Source organism: Dipteris shenzhenensis, chromosome 23 (genome assembly GCF_047967505.1).
Source record: "Dipteris shenzhenensis isolate YYH24624 ecotype China chromosome 23, Dip_SZ_1.0, whole genome shotgun sequence".
NCBI classification, from domain to species: domain Eukaryota; kingdom Viridiplantae; phylum Streptophyta; class Polypodiopsida; order Gleicheniales; family Dipteridaceae; genus Dipteris; species Dipteris shenzhenensis.
Window position 1 is genome coordinate 11,366,869 of NC_141618.1, and position 20,719 is coordinate 11,387,587.

The 20,719-nt window shown below is 51.4% G+C and overlaps 1 protein-coding gene across 1 annotated transcript in view; it reads right to left on the reverse strand.

Moving 5' to 3' along the window:
* The window catches only part of LOC147886979 (uncharacterized), an 874,612-nt gene that overhangs the window by 425,828 nt on the left and 428,065 nt on the right, over positions 1-20,719 (reverse strand). The window lies entirely within an intron of this gene.

Sequence of the window (20,719 nt, forward strand, 5' to 3'; positions counted from 1 at the left end):
CATCCTGGGGCACTTGCTGGGTCACCCAATGTCTCTCCCTCGAAGGGGTCCACCTCGACGAGTCCATTTGAAGCCTCCTGCCAATCCGTGTGGTGTAGGGAAAGAAGGGCACCTCATCCACTTGCTCAGCTGGGTTGCCCCTGGAGGGCCAGAACCACTCTCCCGGATCTCACTGGACCAGGGGTCTACCCTCCCACAGCCAAAGGCACCATCTAGAGGCATCCTGCTCTGAAATACTGGGAGGGTCAATGTGCACTCCTTCCCCAAATGGCCCACCACTCTGATCATCTGCCGGTGTATCCCATCAAGACTTCCATCCATCCACTCTCAGTGAGTGGCTGAAGTAGGCCTCCAGGTCCTATATGGAAGAAGCCGGGGTGCGTGCTGCCGCACTGCATCAACATCCTCAAGGGAACACTAGTACGGGAAAACTGCCCCAACCATATGCTGTCTCTCCAAACGTGAAGTCCTTCCTACCAGGACTCCGGAATGGCTAACTCAATCTCGCCCATCCGCTGCCTTGCCCTCGCAGATGCGCTAGGGCATCAACCCTCGCCTCTGTCTCCATAGGTAGTCTACTCCAATGGCCAAAGGACCCTGTTGGAACACTGTGTGCCACTGTGCCCAACCAATGTAAGTCCGTTGTTCAAGCATACGGCCCTCCTGATCTCTGATCTCTGGGTGCCACATAAGGGGCTGGCGCTTAAACTCCTCTTTGCATCTGGATGGAGCACGGATGAGACCCCCTGCCAGTCTCTGCCATACCCTGTGAAGGCTCCTCATTAGGGGGGAGCCCTTCCCCGTAAGGGGGGCCTCTAAGAAGATCCATCGATGTGAAGGCTGCCAATGTCCCCCAGTGCGTGGGGTGTTCCTCAGAAGCCCTCGCTGTAAGAGGAGCTTCCAAGGCTCTGCACTTGGGGTGAGGCCACGAACCACCAACTTGCCCAAAAGGGCCCTGCTCTGCATCTTCGGATCAATGACACCCAAGCCTCCCAGTGCCTGTGGCATGATCATTGTCTGCCAAGCTACTCGGGCCCTAGTGTTCCTCGTGCCATCTGAACCTGCCCAAAGGAAGTTCCGTACCAACTGTGGAAGCTGCCCAGCAACCTCTGTGAAAGCACCAGCCATAGGCGATATACTAGGCCATGGCAAGAAGGGCCTGGTTTGCCACTAAGGCACAACCTGCTAAGGAGAGTTTGGCCGAGCACCAATGGAGAAGCTTGCGCCGAAAACTCTCAAGGACTAGGGCAATGTGCTACTCTGCTATAATGTCAATACCCACCTGGCATCCGAGGTATCTTGTTGTCTGGCCCCGCGGTATCCATCTAAAGCCAAAGTCACTCCCGGATCTCCCGTCTCTCCTCAAAGCCTGTGAAGAAACCTATAGATTTCGTTTAGTTGATCCATGCCCCCTAGGCCTCACAATAAATAGCCAGGGCGCCCCTGACTCTCTCCAGACTCGCTGTGGTGCCCTCAACATACAAGGCCGTGTCGTCTGCAAACTTCGAGTCAAGTAGCTCCTCCTCATCTGATAAGGAGCTTCAACCTTGTGAGACCTGCCACCTGTGATCTCAAATAGTAGCCCAAAGCCTCCGCCACAAACAGGAAGAGGAAGGGAGCGAGTGGGCAGCCCTAGCGGACTGAATCAGAGAGAGGAAAGGCCTCACATGTGTGTCCCCCGATAAGCATCTGGCTAGAGCTCCCTACATATATGACCCATCTGTCTGAGAAACCCAATCTCCTCATAGTGCCCTCCAAGAAAGACCACTCCAACCTGTCGTAGGCCTTCTCAAAGTCCAAGAGAAGAACAGCCAACGGCTGTGACTCCTCTTTGGACCAATCCACTGCCTCCCAGAATGTGAAGATGTTGTCCAGGATGCTACGCTCGTGGACAAACCCACTCTGTGTGTCATGGATGATGTCGGTAAGATGGGGCCGTAACCGCAAACTCAAGACCCCCCTTGGCGAGGATCTTGTATGTAGTATCAAGGAGAGTGATCGGCCTCCACTGTCGGATGTCTGACCTATCTCCCCCTTTCGGGATCAAACAAATCCACCCCCTGCTCAAAGATTGAGGGAGAAGGCCTGTGTCAAAAATCTCCAGGCAAGCTAGATGGAAAGGGGTGGAGATAATCTCCTAGAAGTTTCGAAAGAAGGCCGGGATTCAAGCCATCCTCACCCAGGCAGTTCTGGATCGGGAGAGCCTTGAGGGCTTCCCAAAGCTCCTCATCTATGAAAGGCTCCTCAAGTCTGTTGCATAAGTCCTACGAGACTACTGGCGGAACGTGATCCCAAACTAGCTCTCGGGCCACAAGACCAGCTGGGATCATCCTCTCCATCTGAAAGAGCTGGCTGTAGAAACCCGTGGTCATGTCCAAAATCTCTTGCGGGTCAGTGTGCATGATGCCCTGCGAGTCCCGGAGATACTGTAGCTGTGTGCCTCCTGATCAAGGCCCAGTGGTCTGAAAGAATTGCTTCGTCATCCTCCTGTCCCCCTGCTACACCCATCGAGCTCGAGAGGAATGATAGGAGAACTCAACCCGCCGCAGCTCCATGTCCTGGAACTCGAGACAAGCGCCCCTGAATCTATCACTAAGCCACTGAGACACTAGGTCCTGCCCCCTGAGCCTCTCGATGGAGGCAAGGTCTCTCCTCAAAGCCCGCTCTCGCTCCTGAAGGGTACTCCTCCGTCGAAGGGCGTGAGCCTGCAGCTCCTCACTGCTCCTTTGAATCGCATCGGCCACCCACGTAGCCCAACCCTCACACGGTGCCATCTCTAACTGCTCCCAAATCCCTGCCATGACCTACTGAATCTCCTCGTCGTACAAGAAGTCCTCTGGAATACGGACCCCCTTCTGGGGGAGACCTCGGCAGGACTGATCCAAGTGAAGTACCACTGGAGAGTGGTCTAACATCGTGGTACTTGACAAAATCCTGGTAGACCCCCCTCTGTGTAGTGCCTAGTCCCCAACATAGAAACAGTCTAGTCTCTCTAGCAATCCATCGTGTCTCCTCTATCCAAAGGAGAAGAGAAGGCTGCCAGGTGTCCTATTGAAATCTGGCTCTGTCCACGGGTCTCTGCCACTGATCATGAAAATGAACTGCTCCCAGGTGCTATGCTCTATTGCTGGCATCTCAGAAAATGAGGCTCCACCTTGCTCGTCTTCCCCAAACTCCAGGTTGTTGAAGTCACCTCCAACAATCCAGGAGTCTACATCCGGAAGACACTCTGACAGCCTCCTCCAAAAGGCCGGGCGGTGCTGTTTGCACGCTGGGGCATACACGTTCAGGATCTTGATCCCGAACTCTCCCGTCCAAATTGCCCGTCGCCTTGATCGTAGACCTCTGAGGCCAAGTCTATGAGACTCAGATGTAGACCCCTCCACTCCATCCTACCGCAGGGGACCACTCCTCTAGACCTCTCCCTAGGAGAAGGTGACGGCATCGTCTGATGTCTGAAGCTGAAAACATGTGCTCATGAATCATAAGGATGTCCATTGCCCGTCCTACCACTGCCCTCTGCAACTCCTGCCGGAGTATCAGGTACTGCGGCTGGCTACGAACACGGTCTTGGAGCCCATGTACATTCCAACTCACTATGGTCCAGCTCATGAGGACGGGGGAGTCGGGAACAAGGCTCTCGTGTGAGTGGGTGCCTGTCCTGGAAAGACTGCTTTGTGTGATTTTGCCGGGGGTTTACAGGGCGAGTAGTCAGTATCTGTGCGTCGCCGTACTAGTGTGGATACCGGCTCAATACCGATCTTCCGTGCCCACTTCATCATGAAGGAGGCTTCCACCCCGAATAGCTCCGCACACTTCTGGAAGGGCCAGAGGTGTGCCTGCACCACCTTTGCCTCCAGGGCAATCTCCTGTCAACAAACCACACACTGGCTCCTCGCACGCGAAGCTCAACTGAAAGTTCACCTCCGCACCATGGGTGTACCAAAGGTCTAGTCCATGTGGCCCCATCCATTCATCCATCATGAGTGTAATAATCTGATTCCCCAAAATAGCATAGAACACCTTTGGGGACTATTTCTCCACCCCTGTGGAGGCAAACGAAAATCTCCAAACGGGGTGTGTCGGAGATCCCACTACACTGATCAAACCCCCCTTTCGGGGCTGAAGGACCATGAGCGTTACCTCCACTGGTAGAGGATAAGAATCTAGAACCTCCAGATAGTTCCAAGGTCCTAACATCCAGAAGTCCCGCAGTAAGAGACGCCCAGGCTGGAGGTTAGGGGCCGCTGACTGGGAAGACGAGCCTCGTCCCTCAAGATCCCTCCCTGAACGGGCCTGCTACTGCGATGAGGAAGTAGAAGGGGGCATCATCGTTCCCTTGCCAGCTGGTAGGGGTGTCAAAGCGGAAGAACCTGCTGTTTGAGGGGAGGGGTTCCTATCCTTCCGGAGGTGTTACCGGAGGCCAAAGGCCACTGGTGTGAGAAGCATGAGTTGTGCAATGCTCTAATGCAATGGATCGTGCAGAGCGCACCGTGCAGTAGTGTGCGAGTGTCGTATGCTATACTGCAGTGAACGACGACGTAAGAGTGCACTATGCTAAGTGACAATCACCGGTGAACTCCACAACATAAGCAAAATAAGAAAATCCTACACTGGTGAACAATCCCCATATCCGGAAGAGACAAGAGAGATGAGAAAGTGACCGAATTGGCCAATGTACATATCACTGGACGTATCCCCAGGTCACAAATCGCAAGTCACAAGAATACACAAGTCACAAATCACCAGAATACACAGGTCTATCCCCATAGTAGACAAAGGGTACACACAAATCTCTCACATTCGCTCCTTGGCGAGCTCGTAGCTCTAGCCTCTATCTCTCCTCACTCTCCTCCTTTCGCTCCCGTGCCGAATGCCGAATGCTGAATGCCGCCCCTTTCTCTCTCCCTTCTCCTTCATCTTCATCCCCCGCCTTGGAGGGTCCCTTCTTTGCTGAGAATTCCCCCTCTTTCTTCCCATTGGTCATCCTCTTATCTCCTTAGCTGTTGAGGATAGCCGTTGCGCCGCTGGCTCTCTTGATGGCTTCAGCGACTTCCTGACTCCCTGACTTGCCAGCCTGATGGTATAAATTCTCCATGTGCAGGTGAGCTGGTTCACCGCACCTCTTGATGGCTTCGGCGACTTTCTGACTCTCTGACTCGCCAGCCCGATGGTGTAAATTCTCCATGTGCAAATTCTCCATGTGCAGGTGAGTTGGTTCACCGCACCACTGCACCACTGTATCACTGAACCACTGTGTAATATAAATACTCCTGACTGCTCCATGTGCTAAGCTCACTCTCCGTGTGCGCAGCTCTTGATGACCTGTGGTTGACATGTGTCGACCTGTGGTTGACCTGTGTCGACCTGTGGTTGACAGCCTCGGACAGTACTCCTGGATGAACCCGTGTGATCGCGTGGCTAACTTGTGTTGACACATGGTCAACATGTGGTCAACAGATGTCGTCATGTGGTCAACGCCTGCCGACAGGTGGTCGTGTGATAAGGTAACAGTTTCCCCCGCAACTATCATTCACCGTCCCGGTGAATAGAAAGGTTGGACGAATCCGTCAAAGAAAAATAAAGATGAACTTTCAAACCATGGATATGGTGATGGAGTGGGAAAAGGAAAGAGTACAGACCATGTGGTTGGCCGTGGGAGTAATCCAAGATTTGTATTAAGTGGAGATGTGAAAAATAAACTGCTGTATTACAAGGGACAGCATGGAAAATTGCAGAAAAAACTGAGTACAAGTTGAGGTAAAACACTGATATTTACAGTGAGGGCCAAACAGCTTGGCAAAATCTAACAGTGCAAACAAAAACCCAAACACCAACAGCCATGTATCAACTCTTCTATGAGATTACAGAGGGTGGTAAAGCTGCAGCCTGTTCCTCTGCCTTCTCCTCGTCCGCCTTCGTATTTGCCTCTGTGGCTTTTTGCGCATCCCTTTGCTCTGGCTCAGTCATAGGTATCTGTGGATGGGGTGCTTCCTCCTCACACTCAAGCGTGTCCATCACATTTCTCAGATTGTCATACTTGTCTTTATATCGGTGGTATCGCCGGTAGTAATGATCCTTTTGCTCTTGCAAGGTGGACTGGGAAGTCTGGAGGGTGGCCAACTGCATCCGAAGAGCTGTGAATTCTTCCTCCATGGATGCACGCTTCGTTTCCAATTCAGCCACTCTGGATTCTGATTTTTCTTTGGCAATCTCAAAGGAAGACAAAGACTCTTTTAACTTGATAATCTCCTGGTGAAATCTGGTCACCTCCGTGACATGCTGGCTGTGCAAAGTTGCCAGAGCTGCAGCATGTTGGCTGCGTAAAGATGTCATTGCTGCTTCCCATTCCTGCCTGTGATTATGGTGGCGATCCTCAAGGGCAGCCTTCTGAATATTCCAAGCGATGTCACGCTCATGTATTGCTGAGTCCTTCTCTTTCTGCCACCTTTCTTCCTGTTGCCGAAGTGTCACGCTAGTGGCGCGCTGCTGGGCTGCCTGAGCTCTCTCGAATTCTAACTTTAAATGTTGCTGTTGAGAGAGGAGCTTATGAGCATAACCTGTGGAATTGAAGACCGCTGTCCCAAGCTGCGTGAAGGTGTCATCCATGATACGCTGAGCAAGATGCAGGGACCTTTTCATCCACGCATACCTGTCGCTGTAATTCATCCTGTCCGCCAAATTAATGACGTCCCCCAATTCCTCAAACATGTCAGGAAGAGCTCCCTCTTCCTCGGTTGACAGGTTTCCTGTCCCAAGCTGCGTGAAGGTGTCATCCATGATACGCTGAGCAAGATGCAGGGACCTTTTCATCCACGCATACCTGTCGCTGTAATTCATCCTGTCCGCCAAATTAATGACGTCCCCCAATTCCTCAAACATGTCAGGAAGAGCTCCCTCTTCCTCGGTTGACAGGTTTCCTGTAGGTGCCAATTTGTCCAAGTGCACAAAACATGTCGGGGCCCTGGAGATCTTTTTGTTCTGTGCGAGGCAGTCCTGCAAGGGAATGGTGAAGATTTGAGTGAGATCCTCCTCTTCCCCACATACTGGTGAGCGTTTTTTGTGAAGGACAGATAGTAGTTGGCTGTAATCTTCATTCTGTTTTTCCACCAGGGAAATATTTGAAAGAGGTGGGCCTGATGAAGCAGCTATGTAAGCTGTGAACATATCATTCTCATGAAGGGGTGGGCAATCCACAGATTTGGGCAGAATCCCTCCCTCAAATACCTCCTCTGAGGCTGAAATGGCCGATGGAGCATCTCCGCGAGAGGGGCTCCCACTCCCGTCTCTAGTCCTGTCTCTGCCTGGGGAGGCTGAAATGTGAAGTACACCCTGGGATGACATCTCCTGAGAAAGCCCATGGGAGTGGGAGTCGGGTCCCAGGCTAAGGTTCAGGTCCAATACCTGGTCCAAAACATGGTCAGAGGTCGCCTGAACTGTGGTGATGACTGCATCGGTGAAAGTGGTAGGGGGTGAAGACGAAACAGCTGCAGTCCTGCGTAACAATACACCTGTCGAGGAAGTCCCGGGTACAACAGTCGTCGTCACGGGTACAACAGGAGGTGTACCTGGTGCAATTCCTGGAGAAGCCCGGACAAGTGTGACTGATGGAGAGGCAAGTCCTGGCACGGGCACGACTGATGGAGATACAAGACATGTCACTGGTGGCAACCCTGTGGCACCGGTAACAGAATATACTGAAGAAGCTCCGGTGCAGACTTCATGAGGTGGCGCTCGCCGAGGTGTCCTCCTGAGCGAAAGAGGAGAAGAGGCAGTCCCGGGAGAAGGAACACTAGAAGTGACAGTAAACGATGTGGAAAAGGGGGTGATAGAAGGGGAGAGAGATGATGAAGGGAGGCGACCTGTGACAATGGAAGGAGGGTTGGCCTTCCACTGATGAAGTAAGAAGGTGAGGTGGGGCCCACAAGTACAGGTATATGTGCCCCGACGCTTGCGAACTGTGTTACGAAAGGCAGAGTAGAAGAGTGAGGCAAAATCATAGGGAGTGACCGAGAGAATGGAGTCTAAGGCAGAATGGATCGCCTTGGTGATGAAGAAGTGACCTGGGGCAGAGTAGAAGTGTGTGAACAAATACCTCGCTAGAAGCGCCTCTCGGCTGTTACCCTCGAGAACTTTCTTGCACTCATGTCCTCTGCGATGAGTTTTACAGGTAGACAAGAAGGACATGAATGTGGGTGAGCCGGTGTGAGGTGGCAAAAAGGGAAGTGTGGGAAGACGGAGATATGTGGATACGAGACTAGGAGTGAACATGTGACGGAAATTCAAGAATCCGAATGTGTCTGTTGCAAAGTCATAAGACTGAATGAACGCAGTACACATTCGGACATCCACCGGGGGAAGTGTGACATCATCAAACTCCACGAGAGACATGCGGGCTATCTCATCAGGTGACAAGATGCTAGACAGCTTGAGTGTGGGATCAAGGAAAGGTTTGAAAACCACCCGAATGATCGAGGAGGATGAAGCTGGGGGTGGAAGATCACAAGCCATACTTTGTGGGGCCAAATCACCGTCACCGTTACTGTGACCACTGTGCCCACTGGATGCCTTGGATGGTGTTTTGATTGTACCTGTGGGGGGCAGATAGTCAGAGCCTCCATGATCTGAATCAGAGGAACTCGAAAAGGGGGATAGCTCCTCATCCGATATGATAGTGATCCTGTCGGAGGGAGGTGAATCTGCAACTGCTCGAGGTCGTTTCGAAGTGCTTTGTGGTGTAGACCCGGCACCCAGGTCATCAGTGGTGCGCTTGCCAAGTGATGCCATGGAAGATGGGCCCGATCCTATCGTGTGGCCTGCTCGAGCCCGATGGAAGTCAACGAATAAAGTATCGGGGGGTAATCTGGGTTTGAACTTGTGGCGAGAGGCACGGATAGGCATGAACGATGGCGTCCTACGAAGAGGAAATGAGTACAGAGGGGGTGTCGATGTCGAGGTCTGGAGAGGCAAGGAAGAAGGAGGAGGTGTAAAAGAGTACGGAGGGGGTGTCGATGTCGAGGTCTGGAGAGGCAAGGAGGAAGGAGGAGGTGTTGAGGTCGAGGTTAAGCCCGGAATGCTACGAGAGAATACTTTAGCAGATCCACCAGTGCAGGCCCAGGCTTCGATGGAGAGGAAAAGAGTGAGGAAGGGGTGTCGGTGGAGAGGGAGAGTAAAAGGACGGATGTAGACTAGGGGGGAGGAGGGGGGCTGGAGCTAGGAGGGGAGAAGGGGAGATGCAGAGGGTGTAGGGAGGAGAAGGGGGGAGAGCTGCGCAGGAGAGGGGGACGTAGGCTGTGCGCAGGAGAAGGGGGGAAGGGCAGGTAGAGGGAGAGGAGGGAGGTGCTGCGCAGGAAGGAGGGGGAGAAGCAGGGTGGTGAGGATAGAAAGAGAGGGGGGCTGTTGCGCAGGGGGGGAGGGGGCAGGTAGAGGGAGAGGAGGGAGGTGCTGCGCAGGAAGGAGGGGGAGAAGCAGGGTGAGGAGAGGAAAAGAGGGGGGGGCTGTTTCGCAGGAGGGGAGAGGAGGGGTGGTGAGGAGAGGAAGAGAGGGGGAGCTGTTTCGCAGGAGGGGAGAGCAGGGGTGGTGAGGGGAGGAAGAGAGGGGGGGCTGTTTCGCAGGAGGGGAGAGGAGGGGTGGTGAGGAGAGGAAGAGAGGGGTAGCTGTTTTGCAGGAGGGGAGAGGAGGGGTGGTGAGGAGAGGAAGAGAGAGGGGGGGGGGCTGTTGCGCAGGAGGGGAGAGAAGCGGTGGTGAGGAGAGGAAGAGAGGGGGAGCTGGAGCTATTGCGCAGGAGGGGAGGGGGCAGGTAGAGGGAGAGGAGGGAGGTGCTGCGCAGGAAGGAGGGGGAGAAGCAGGGTGGTGAGGAGAGGAAGAGAGGGGGGCTGGAGCTGTTGCGCAGGAGGGGAGGGGGCAGGTAGAGGGAGAGGAGGGGGGTGCTGCGCAGGGAGGAGGGGGAGAAGCAGGGTGGTGAGGAGAGGAAGAGAGGGGGGCTGGAGCTGTTGCGCAAGGAGGGGAGGGGGCAGGTAGAGGGAGAGGAGGGGGGTGCTGCGCAGGGAGGAGGGGGAGAAGCAGGGTGGTGAGGAGAGGAAGAGAGGGGGGCTGGGGCTGTTGCGCAGGAGGGGAGGGGGCAGGTAGAGGGAGAGGAGGGGGGTGCTGCGCAGGGAGGAGGGGGAGAAGCAGGGTGGTGAGGAGAGGAAGAGAGAGGGGCTGGAGCTGTTGCGCAGGAGGGGAGGGGGCAGGTAGAGGGAGAGGAGGGGGGGGAGGGAGCTGCGTGGAGAGGGAGCGAGCTGGTTGCCAAGGAGAGGAGAGTTGGGAGGAGGATAGTTGGCCACCCAACTAGGGTGCTTGTGAATGTGGTATATAAAGGGTGGAGAAACCAATGGAGGGGAGAGAAAGCCAGAAAGCAAATCTGCCAAACTTAACCTTATCCACCAAAAATAGTATATCCACTAAATTTAGCATATTCGTCAAATTTAGCTTATTGCCAAATTTAGCATATCTGCCACATTTAGCTAAGTGCCAAAAATAGGTTGGACGTGCATCAGGATGATGGAAGATGGAAGAAAAAGAGATGAGTGTGACAAAGGTGGAAAGAGAAGACATTTGTAAGAGGGAGGTAGGGGTTTGGTCATAGGGTGGAAAGAGAAGGTGTTTGTAAGAGGGAGATGGAGAGTTGGTCACAGGGTGGAAAGAGAAGGTGTTTGTAAGAGAGAGGTAGGACTTGGACAGAGGGTGGAAAGAGAAGAGTTTTGTAAGAGAGAGGTAGAATTTGGACAGAGGGTGGAAAGAGAAGGGTTTTGTAAGAGAGAGGTAGGGGGTTTGACATAGGGTAGAAAGAGAAGGTTTTTGTAAGAGAGAGGTAGGAGTTGGACATAGGGTGGAAAGAGAAGGTTTTTGTAAGAGAGAGGTAGGAGCTGGACATAGGGTGGAAAGAGAAGGTTTTTGTAAGAGAGAGGTAGGAGCTGGACATAAGGTGGAAAGAGAAGGTTTCTATAAGAGAGAGGTAGGAGTTGGACATAGGGTGGAAAGAGAAGGTTTTTGTAAGAGAGAGGTAGGAGTTGGACATAGGGTGGAAAGAGAAGGTTGTTGTAAGAGAGAGGTAGCAGTTGGACATAGGGTGGAAAGAGAAGGTGTTTGTAAGAGAGAGGTAGGAGTTGGACATAGGGTGGAAAGAGAAGGTGTTTGTAAGAGAGAGGTAGAAGTTGGACAGAGGGTGGAAAGAGAAGGTGTTTGTAAGAGAGAGGTAGGAGTTGGACAGAGGGTGGAAAGAGAAGGGTTTTGTAAGAGAGAGGTAGGAGTTGGAGAGAAGGTAGAAGGAGAAGGAGTTTGTAAAACAGGATGAAAAGGGGAGGCCGTAGTTAGAGAGAGAAAGTAACACAGAGTGAAAAAGGGAGGCCACATTTTAAGGGTGGTCATTTAGAGAGAGATAGTGGTACGGGATGAAGAAAGGTGGTCACACTTAGAGAGAGAAAGTGGCTCGGGGTGAAAAATGGAGGGCTCACTTAGAGAGAGAAAGTGGCTCGGGGTAAAAAATGGAGGGCTCACTTAGAGAGAGAAAGTGACTCGGGGTGAAAAATGGAGGGCTCACTTAGAGAGAGAAAGTGGCTCGGGGTGAAAAATGGAGGGCTCACTTAGAGAGAGAAAGTGACTCGGGGTGAAAAATGGAGGGCTCACTTAGAGAGAGAAAGTGGCTCGGGGTGAAAAATGGAGGGCTCACTTAGAGAGAGAAAGTGACACTCGGGTGGAAAGAGAAGGACCCATTTAGAGAGAAAAATTTGGCGCCAAGGGGAGAGAGGAGGAGCCATGTAGAGAGAGAAAGTGACACTAGGGGCAGAGAAGAGGACCCTTGTAGAAAGAGAAAGTGGCCCTCACTCAGAGGGAGAAGATGTCACCAGGAAGGAGAAGGACTAGGAGGGTGTTTTCTCATTGATCATGGTACCTCTTGATGCGTGACCCATTCACCGGTGCAGGTAGGAGTCTGCCTTCCAAAGTGGCCAAGTAGACTCCACCACTTGGGATAAGCTTGGCAATGAAAAATGGACCTGTCCAACCACTCACAAACTTAGGTTTGTGTTTGAGAAACTTACTGGAATACAAGAGTACTAAATCTCCGACTTTGAAATTTCTTTTTCTGAGGTTTCGGTCATGCCAAGCTTTTTGTCGCTTCTGCCAAACTTCTTGAGCGAAAACTGCTTCACGTCGATGCTCTGCCAGTGCTTCCAAATCCCACAAGCGTTCCATTGTGCAGGCTTCGAAGTTGTCATTTTTTTTTTTTTTTTGCAAAAAGAGACTTCTATTAAGTATTAAAGAAAAACCGTTAGAGCAAGCTCCATACGGGATACATCATGCAATGCACGAAAAGCACAAGAGCCAAAAAGAAAGGATTGAGGCTGAAAGTGCCATCTCAATCCGGTAGAAGCCTCCGAGAAAAAGGGAGAACCCCTCCAAACTCGAAGAAAAATAGTCCTTCTAGAAGAGGCTGCCCGTGAAGAACCCTGCATGCTAGCCCATATGGCTATCAAAGTGTGAACCGTGTCAGTCCAAATACCCGTGAACACCTGTAATGGGTGTATCTGGGTGCCATCCAAGGCCTCAGTACATCTGGCTCTCCAAATGTGCCAAGAGGAAATGCTAGCCAAAATCTCCCAAGAGGTGTCCACTGAAACATGAGAAGCTCTGAAAGGAGTAAGTGGTACATCCTGTAGAGAGCAGGGCTCTATCATCTGCCGGCGGACCGAGAGTGCCCAAGAAGAAGGCTCACCCTCATAAAACACCTGGGGCCCGGTAAGAGATAACCATGCGACCGAGCCCCAAGTCATGAAGAAAGGGGATGTGTGAAAGATGCTGAGTATCCGAGCAACCCCTTTCCAAACAGTCCTCGCCTGACTGCAGTCCCAAAGGCAATGTCGCACTGACTCCTCTGCAGAGTGACAACGGCCTCCAGTCCATAGACCAGCTCGAAGGGTGAATACCCAGTACTCGCCTTGTAAGCCGTTCGATAGGCGAATAAAGCAGCTGGAAGTACGTCGTCCCAATCGGCTAGAGAGTTTAGGCAAAGTCGATGCACGATCCCGCACATTGTGCGATTTGAGCTCTCAGCTAGACCATTGGCACGTGGGTAATAAGGAGATGAAAATTTGTGAACTATTTGAAGCAGGTGAACTAGTGCAGCAATGGTGTCATTTAGGAAGTGAGACCCTCTATCACTTATCAACTCAACAGGACAACCAAACCGAGAGATGATCTGGTCATATAGAAATGTGGCTACTACCTGGGCTGTACAGTTCTTGACTGCCTTGGCTTCGACCCATTTGGTTCCATAGTCGGTGGCAAGCAGAGCATACTTGTTCCCTCGACGTGTGGCAGGAGAGATGGGTCCAATGAAATCCAATCCCCAGCGATAGAAGGGAGGCACCAGAGTGAATGGTTTGAGAGGGAGGTACTCACGCCTCGTAGGCTTGGGGCCCGCTCGTTGACATGAATCACATCTGGTCACATGAACATGGCAGTCGCGGAAGAGCTTCGGCCACCAGAACCCTGCTCGCATGATCTTACGAGCAGTAGCATCTGAGGCCATATGCCCTCCACCTATGCCAGCATGTGCCTCTTTAAGAATGGATTGTGTCTCGTGTGGAAGCACACACCGTCTCAAGATCTGATCCTTCCCAAGCTTGTACAATTGACCTGCAATCAACTTAAAAGGAGCAGCTTGAAGGATCCGTTTGCGTTTCTCTGTTGGAGTTAATCCTGGAGGAAAGCCACCTGTAGACAAGAGGTGTACTATGTTGGCATACCATGGTGGGAAGCAGTCCACCGCAAATAGGCATTCATCAGGTAGTGCTGTTATCCCGAACAAGCCTGCATCGGGTAAGTCATCGGTGATACCACTGGCTGGTTCCCCGGAATGTAACCTGGACAAGTGGTCTGCAGGTTGATGCAGTCTCCCAGCCCTCACCACAATGTCGAATTCAAATTCTTGAAAGAGAAGAATCCATCTGCTTATCCGGCCACCAAGAGTAGGCTTATTCAATAAATACTTAAGAGCTTGATGATCAGTGATGATCACAAACTTGTTGCCCAAGAGGTAGTGACGATACTTGGTCATGGCATAAACCATGCCGAGGCCCTCCCTTTCTGTGGTACTATAATTGCGTTCTGCTCCATTGAGTTGTCGACTCGCGAAGTAGATGGGCAAATCAATCTTAGTATCCTGGTTAGGTTGAGCCAGTATAGCACCTACTGCCCACCCACTAGCATCCACATGGACATGAAAAATTACGTCCCAATCGGGCTGCCGGAGGATGGGGGCCTTCACAAGGCGATGCTTGAGATCATCAAAGGCTAGTTGTTGTGGGGTGGCCCAGACAAACGATCGGTCTTGATGTAGGAGTTCTGTCAGTGCAATAGCAATGTCGGCATAGAAACGTATGAACCTTCGGTAATATCCTACATGCCCTAAGAAGGACTTCACCTCTTTGGGTGTACGAGGGATGGGCAATGAGATGATCACCTCTACCTTTGCGGGATCCGTGGTCATGCCCTCAGCAGAAACAATATGACCAAGGAGAACACCTCGGAGTGCGAGAAAGAAACATTTGTCAGGGTTCAAACACAGGCGCACTTCCCTGCACTTATCAAAGACCCATCTCAACTTATGTAGATGATCATTTTGTATGGCCGGATCAAGATGGGAGGCCGATTTACCTTTAAAAACAGAGAAGTCATCTAGAAATACCTCAAGAAACTTGCCGATATTCTCTTGAAAGAGTTTGGTTACAAGTCGTTGAAAGGTTGCCGGGGCATTACATAATCCAAAGGGCATCATTCGGTAGGCGTATGTTCCCCATTGAGTGACAAAGGTAGTCTTGGGCTGATCCTATTCTTTCACTCGAACTTGGTTGTACCCACTATATCCATCCATGAATGAGTATAAAGCATGTCCTGCCACTGTCTCCAACACTCTATCTGTGAAGGGAAGGGGGAACCTATCACGTCGTGTTGCAGCATTCAAACTCCGATAGTCAACACATATTCTAAGTTTGCCGGTCTCTCTTTTGGGTACAATGACAATTCCACTGACCCAATCGGAGTAATCCACTGGGTAGATTATCCTGCTTGCTCCATTTTCTGTATATCTGTTTGGACTGCCTTGCCGTAGTTGGGATTCATGCGGTATGGACCTTTAATCACAGGGTCTGCATCGGGATATAAGTCGATGCTATGCTCCATGAAATCAGCGGGCACCCCCTTCAGATCCTTGTAGGACCAAGCAAAGACATCCACAAATTCTTTAAAAAGGTCGGTGACTGCAGCTAGAAGATAGTCATGTTCCCAGACCCAAGTGGCTAACTTCAAATGCCTGGGTTGGTCCTCACTTCCAATGTTGAGATACCGCCAGTTCCGTGCCTCATCAACAGGGGCAATGCATTGGGATGTTGAGGTACTTGGTTCACCCATTCTCAGTCCTGTATGTGCTGGAGTATCTTCAAGGGGAAAGTCCCCCTCCACTTCTCTCAACCAAGATGAGGGGTAAGTAACTGGGGGGTTCTCAGGCATTGACTGAGATGTAGAATCAGTAGATGTTGCAGATGTTGTGTGCCTTCGATGCCTCGGTGACTGTTTCAGCATGCCCCGGTAAGGTAAGCCTTCCACCTCATAAGTGGTTTCCGGAAGGTCTTGAATTGAGGGGTGGTCGGCTTCTGATAAGAAAAGGTCAAGCAAAGTGAGATCGACCATGTCCTCATCTCTGTATCCGGTATGCACCCTGGGTCCGCCCAAGACCTCAAGCTGTTGGTGGTGATTCTCCTCAAGTTCAGCAATGTCTATGTCACTTTCTTCTAAATCACTATCATCATCAGTCTCGTCTTCATTAGTGTTCCTGTTTTCTCTATCACCATCATTGCACTCAGCAGTACCATGGTTGTACATCGTAGTACCATGGTTGTGCACCGTAATACCATGATTGTACTCTGAAGTACCATTGGTGGGTTGTGCCCTACTAGCCTCGTCCCTAGTAGATCCTTCATTGTATCCTATAGTATTGTCAGCATCATTTTGACCAATGTCCTCCATGTCGGCCACTGGACGATCCTCAATGTTTACTGCAGTACCATCATTGTCCTCAGTACGATCTGTGGTGTCCACTGTAGTACCCCTAGTGACCATTCTCTTATACATGTGTGGACTATTGCAAAGTCCAAAGGGCATCCTTTCGTAAACTAGTTCAGCCAGACCCTGTCGTTCTGGGTGGATTTCTGACACTGCAAGTAGGTGTTCTTCTTGATCTTCTTGTTGGCATAGTTCCACCATGTTGACCGCTAATGAGCCTAGGGCTCCCATCCAATCCAAAATGATAGCCTCCTCGTCTTCTTGATCAGCCCGATCCAACAAGTAGGTCAAACTTTCAAATCCTTCTAGGGTTGTCTCCTCATTGATACCTTGGTCACCACCCCTGGGCCAGTCCCCACAGGCCCAATGCTCCTCTTCGACTCCGGCTTGTTCTTCAAAATCCTCCTCTCCTAGTTCTATTGGTATGTGCCTTGCCTGCCCTGTGACCATATCTATTTCGAGGGATGTCGATCCCAGGGGCAATCGAACTTCATCAGTTGACCAATCCTGAATGGCTTTTGAAGACCGCAACCATGGCCGACCAAGAAGTAGAGGGTAAGTTTGTTCATTTTCGGTCCACATCCTCGTGTAAGCTTCGACCCTCGGCCAGAGGCTAGGAGGATGAAGTTGCAAAAGGCTAATGCTAGTGTCCACCACTACTCCTTGTTTGAAGATCTTATGAGTTTCAAACCCAACCTCACTCTACGACAACTTTGCCTATTGTCCCCCCAAATCAAGCATCAGACTATTACATTTCTGAATCGCCTCCCAGGAGGTCGACACAAGGGATCTACTCCGAGTGGGCCACCACCAGAGACATTACCGGCTCAGCATGGGTCTACACCGGACCACTTCTCTGCCTACGCTGCCCTCACTTGTGAACAAAGTCCCAAGCTCACCGTGGAGATCCATGGCGTGGAGCTGAAGGACGTCTTCCTCGATGGTGGGGCGGCTGTGAACATTATGCCAAAAGGTACACTCCAAAAACTAGGGTTGAAGTTGACAAGTGATGTTCACTTTCAGGTACGCATGGCTGATCAATTCAGAGTAAAACCAATGGGTGCAGTCAAAGGTCTTCACTTGGGATGCGGGTTCCACTCTTCTATTGGGACAATCTCTGGTGTAGTGGTCATTTGTGTTGCACTGTGTACAAGAGGGTCCCCCGAACGGCTGTGTACAATATTCACTTGGGATGCGGGTTCCACTCTTCTATTGGGACAATCTCTGGTGTAGTGGTCATTTGTGTTGCACTGTGTACAAGAGGGTCCCCCGAACGGCTGTGTACAATCATCTTGGTAGTGGCCGTACTCGCCACATCTGTAACACATGATGGGTCTTCTAAAGTTTGTACCCCTGCCTGCACCTCCGCGTCCACCTCTGAAACCACCCCTTCGACCGCGTTGATAAGAGGGTCCATAGCCACCTCCTGACATAGGTGGTTGGTACGGGGCATAGTATGGTTGAGGATAGAAATAAGGGGAACCAATTGAATTGGGGGCAGGAGCTTGGAGCAAAGGGGGAGTCGGAAGCAATGGAGGTGGCATGACAGGAGGAGGAGGTGGCTCAGATGCTCGTGCAAGAGGGGGAGCAGGAGATACTTCTGCTGGTCCAGAAGTTATGGGTACCGTTCTGTTGACTGCAGCAATCAGAGGTTCCCCCGAGGTATACTCTGGAAGAAGCTTCCTTAATCCTTTAAGGTACCTACACTCAGAGGCATCATGTCCATGGATCTCACAAAATGTACAAAATGAGGTAGAAGTAGGTACCTTTCGCTTGGAGGGGCACTCCCAGTAACCATGGTTAGAACCCTTGCATTCGGTGCACCAAAGGCCACTTCGAATTTGGGCCTCAAAGGACGATTGGCCATCCACCTTTATTCTATCTTTCAGGCCTTCTTTGATTTCTTCTAACTCCTTCTTGAGTTGCTGCCATGCGGATGATCCCTCCTCTCTTGGGAGTTGGGTGGTCGTATTCGTTGATGAGGCAAAGCTTAACTGTGACCGTTCCATCTTGACAGCTTCTTTTAGGAAGTCTTGAAGTGAGGCATGTTCAGGGAGTTTATCCACCAACCTTATAGCAATGGAAGGGGGTAATGCTTTCAAAAACCATCCCTTCATAACAGCATCATTAGGTGGCACAGACATCTTTGCCGCCAAGACCCTCATCCTTGTGTACATCTCAGAGATGCTTTCTCCAGGCTTCATGGTGTCAGTGGACAACTCTTGGACAATCATGTGTTCGAATTTTTCCAACTTGAAAGTGCGTAAGAATTCCTCCCTTAGGTCTGTCCACGTCTGGAAGTGGTCCGGAGGAAACTGACTGTACCATACATCCGCTGCATCCTCCAATGACGAAGGAAAGATGTGAAGGAACGCATGCTCATTCTCCACACCTTTAGCTTTACATGCTGTGAGGAACTTCCTCACATGAGCTTCCGCATCCTCATGGAGGTGGCCTTTGAACTTTTGAGTCTTCACGTGGACCTTGTTGAGTAGCTCAAGAAGTCTAGCTCTGTCTGGGGGACTGAGAACGGCCATCCCCACTCGAGAGGTTGGAGAAGATGCAAGAGTTGGAGGGAGTCCTGATGGGGCTGTAATGAGTGTTGGTGTTCCCAAGGAGGAGACCACCCCGACAACTCCTCCTGTGGAGGACCACAATGGGGAAGTCACTACTGATGTAGTCATAGAGGGAGTGTACCCAGATGGTAGCGCGTAAGTGGGGGGTCTCGGTGTTGCAGAGGGAAAGGGTGAGAACATGGAAGATGTGGGGGTGAAAGAGGATGGGGGAGCATTTGGGAAAGAAAGGGACGGAGCTGAAGTCATGGATGAGTAGGCAGAAGGGAAGGAAGGAGGTGGTGGAAAAGGCAACACCGGTGTGGATGGAAAGAGAGGTAAAGGCATGGCCGGAGCAAAAGTACCCCCCAATGGAATAGATGTAGAAGAAGGATTAGCTAGGAGCCCGGAGCTATGGATAACAGATGAGGTCGCAGCTTGTCCACAAGAGGTTGAGGCAGGAGCAGATGGAGTCACCACTCCGGTAGAAGAGGTGGTTGATGAAGACATCGTTGCAGGAAGAGAAGAGGGGCTTCCTTGACCTTGATGAGTCCCTGAGGAGCCCTCGTCCTTAGTACCCTCTTCTTTCACCTGTTCTCCGCTTTGCACTTCTTCTTCTCCGGAGTCCGGATCTGACCACCAGGGTCCCTATTGGTCCAAGTCAATGAGGGTGTCGATGAAGTTACTTGCTCTGGCTACTGCTCCAGTGGGCTCACTTTGTGCTCGAGTTGAGGGCTTCGCAAACTTACGTCGCACATAATGCTTCTTGTACCTAGTTTGGTCTGCCGGAAGTCTTTTCTCCACTCTCCTCAAGTACCTCCTAGTTCTCTCACTAGCTCCTTCAAAGGTTTCAGAACTACTCGGCATAAGACCTCTCTCTAGGACCCTAGATCACGACTTCTCTCGCGCTACTCAATACCAGCAGTGTCCCACCGTGATCGCCATAAACTGTTTGAGGGGAGGGGTTCCTATCCTTCCGGAGGTGTTACCGGAGGCCAAAGGCCACTGGTGTGAGAAGCATGAGTTGTGCAATGCTCTAATGCAATGGATCGTGCAGAGCGCACCGTGCAGTAGTGTGCGAGTGTCGTATGCTATACTGCAGTGAACGACGACGTAAGAGTGCACTATGCTAAGTGACAATCACCGGTGAACTCCACAACATAAGCAAAATAAGAAAATCCTACACTGGTGAACAATCCCCATATCCGGAAGAGACAAGAGAGATGAGAAAGTGACCGAATTGGCCAATGTACATATCACTGGACGTATCCCCAGGTCACAAATCGCAAGTCACAAGAATACACAAGTCGCAAATCACCAGAATACACAGGTCTATCCCCATAGTAGACAAAGGGTACACACAAATCTCTCACATTCGCTCCTTGGCGAGCTCGTAGCTCTAGCCTCTCTCTCTCCTCACTCTCCTCCTTTCGCTCCCGTGCCGAATGCCGAATGCTGAATGCCGCCCCTTTCTCTCTCCCTTCTCCTTCATCTTCATCCCCCGCCTTGGAGGGTCCCTTCTTTGCTGAGAATTCCCCCTCTTTCTTCCCATTGGTCATCCTCTTATCTCCTTAGCTGTTGAGGATAGCCGTTGCGCCGCTGGCTCTCTTGATGGCTTCAGCGACTTCCTGACTCCCTGACTTGCCAGCCTGATGGTATAAATTCTCCATGTGCAGGTGAGCTGGTTCACCGCACCTCTTGATGGCTTCGGCGACTTTCTGACTCTCTGACTCGCCAGCCCGATGGTGTAAATTCTCCATGTGCAAATTCTCCATGTGCAGGTGAGTTGGTTCACCGCACCACTGCACCACTGTATCACTGAACCACTGTGTAATATAAATACTCCTGACTGCTCCATGTGCTAAGCTCACTCTCCGTGTGCGCAGCTCTTGATGACCTGTGGTTGACATGTGTCGACCTGTGGTTGACCTGTGTCGACCTGTGGTTGACTTGTGTCGACCTGTGGTTGACCTGTGTCGACCTGTGGTTGACAGCCTCGGACAGTACTCCTGGATGAACCCGTGTGATCGCGTGGCTAACTTGTGTTGACACATGGTCAACATGTG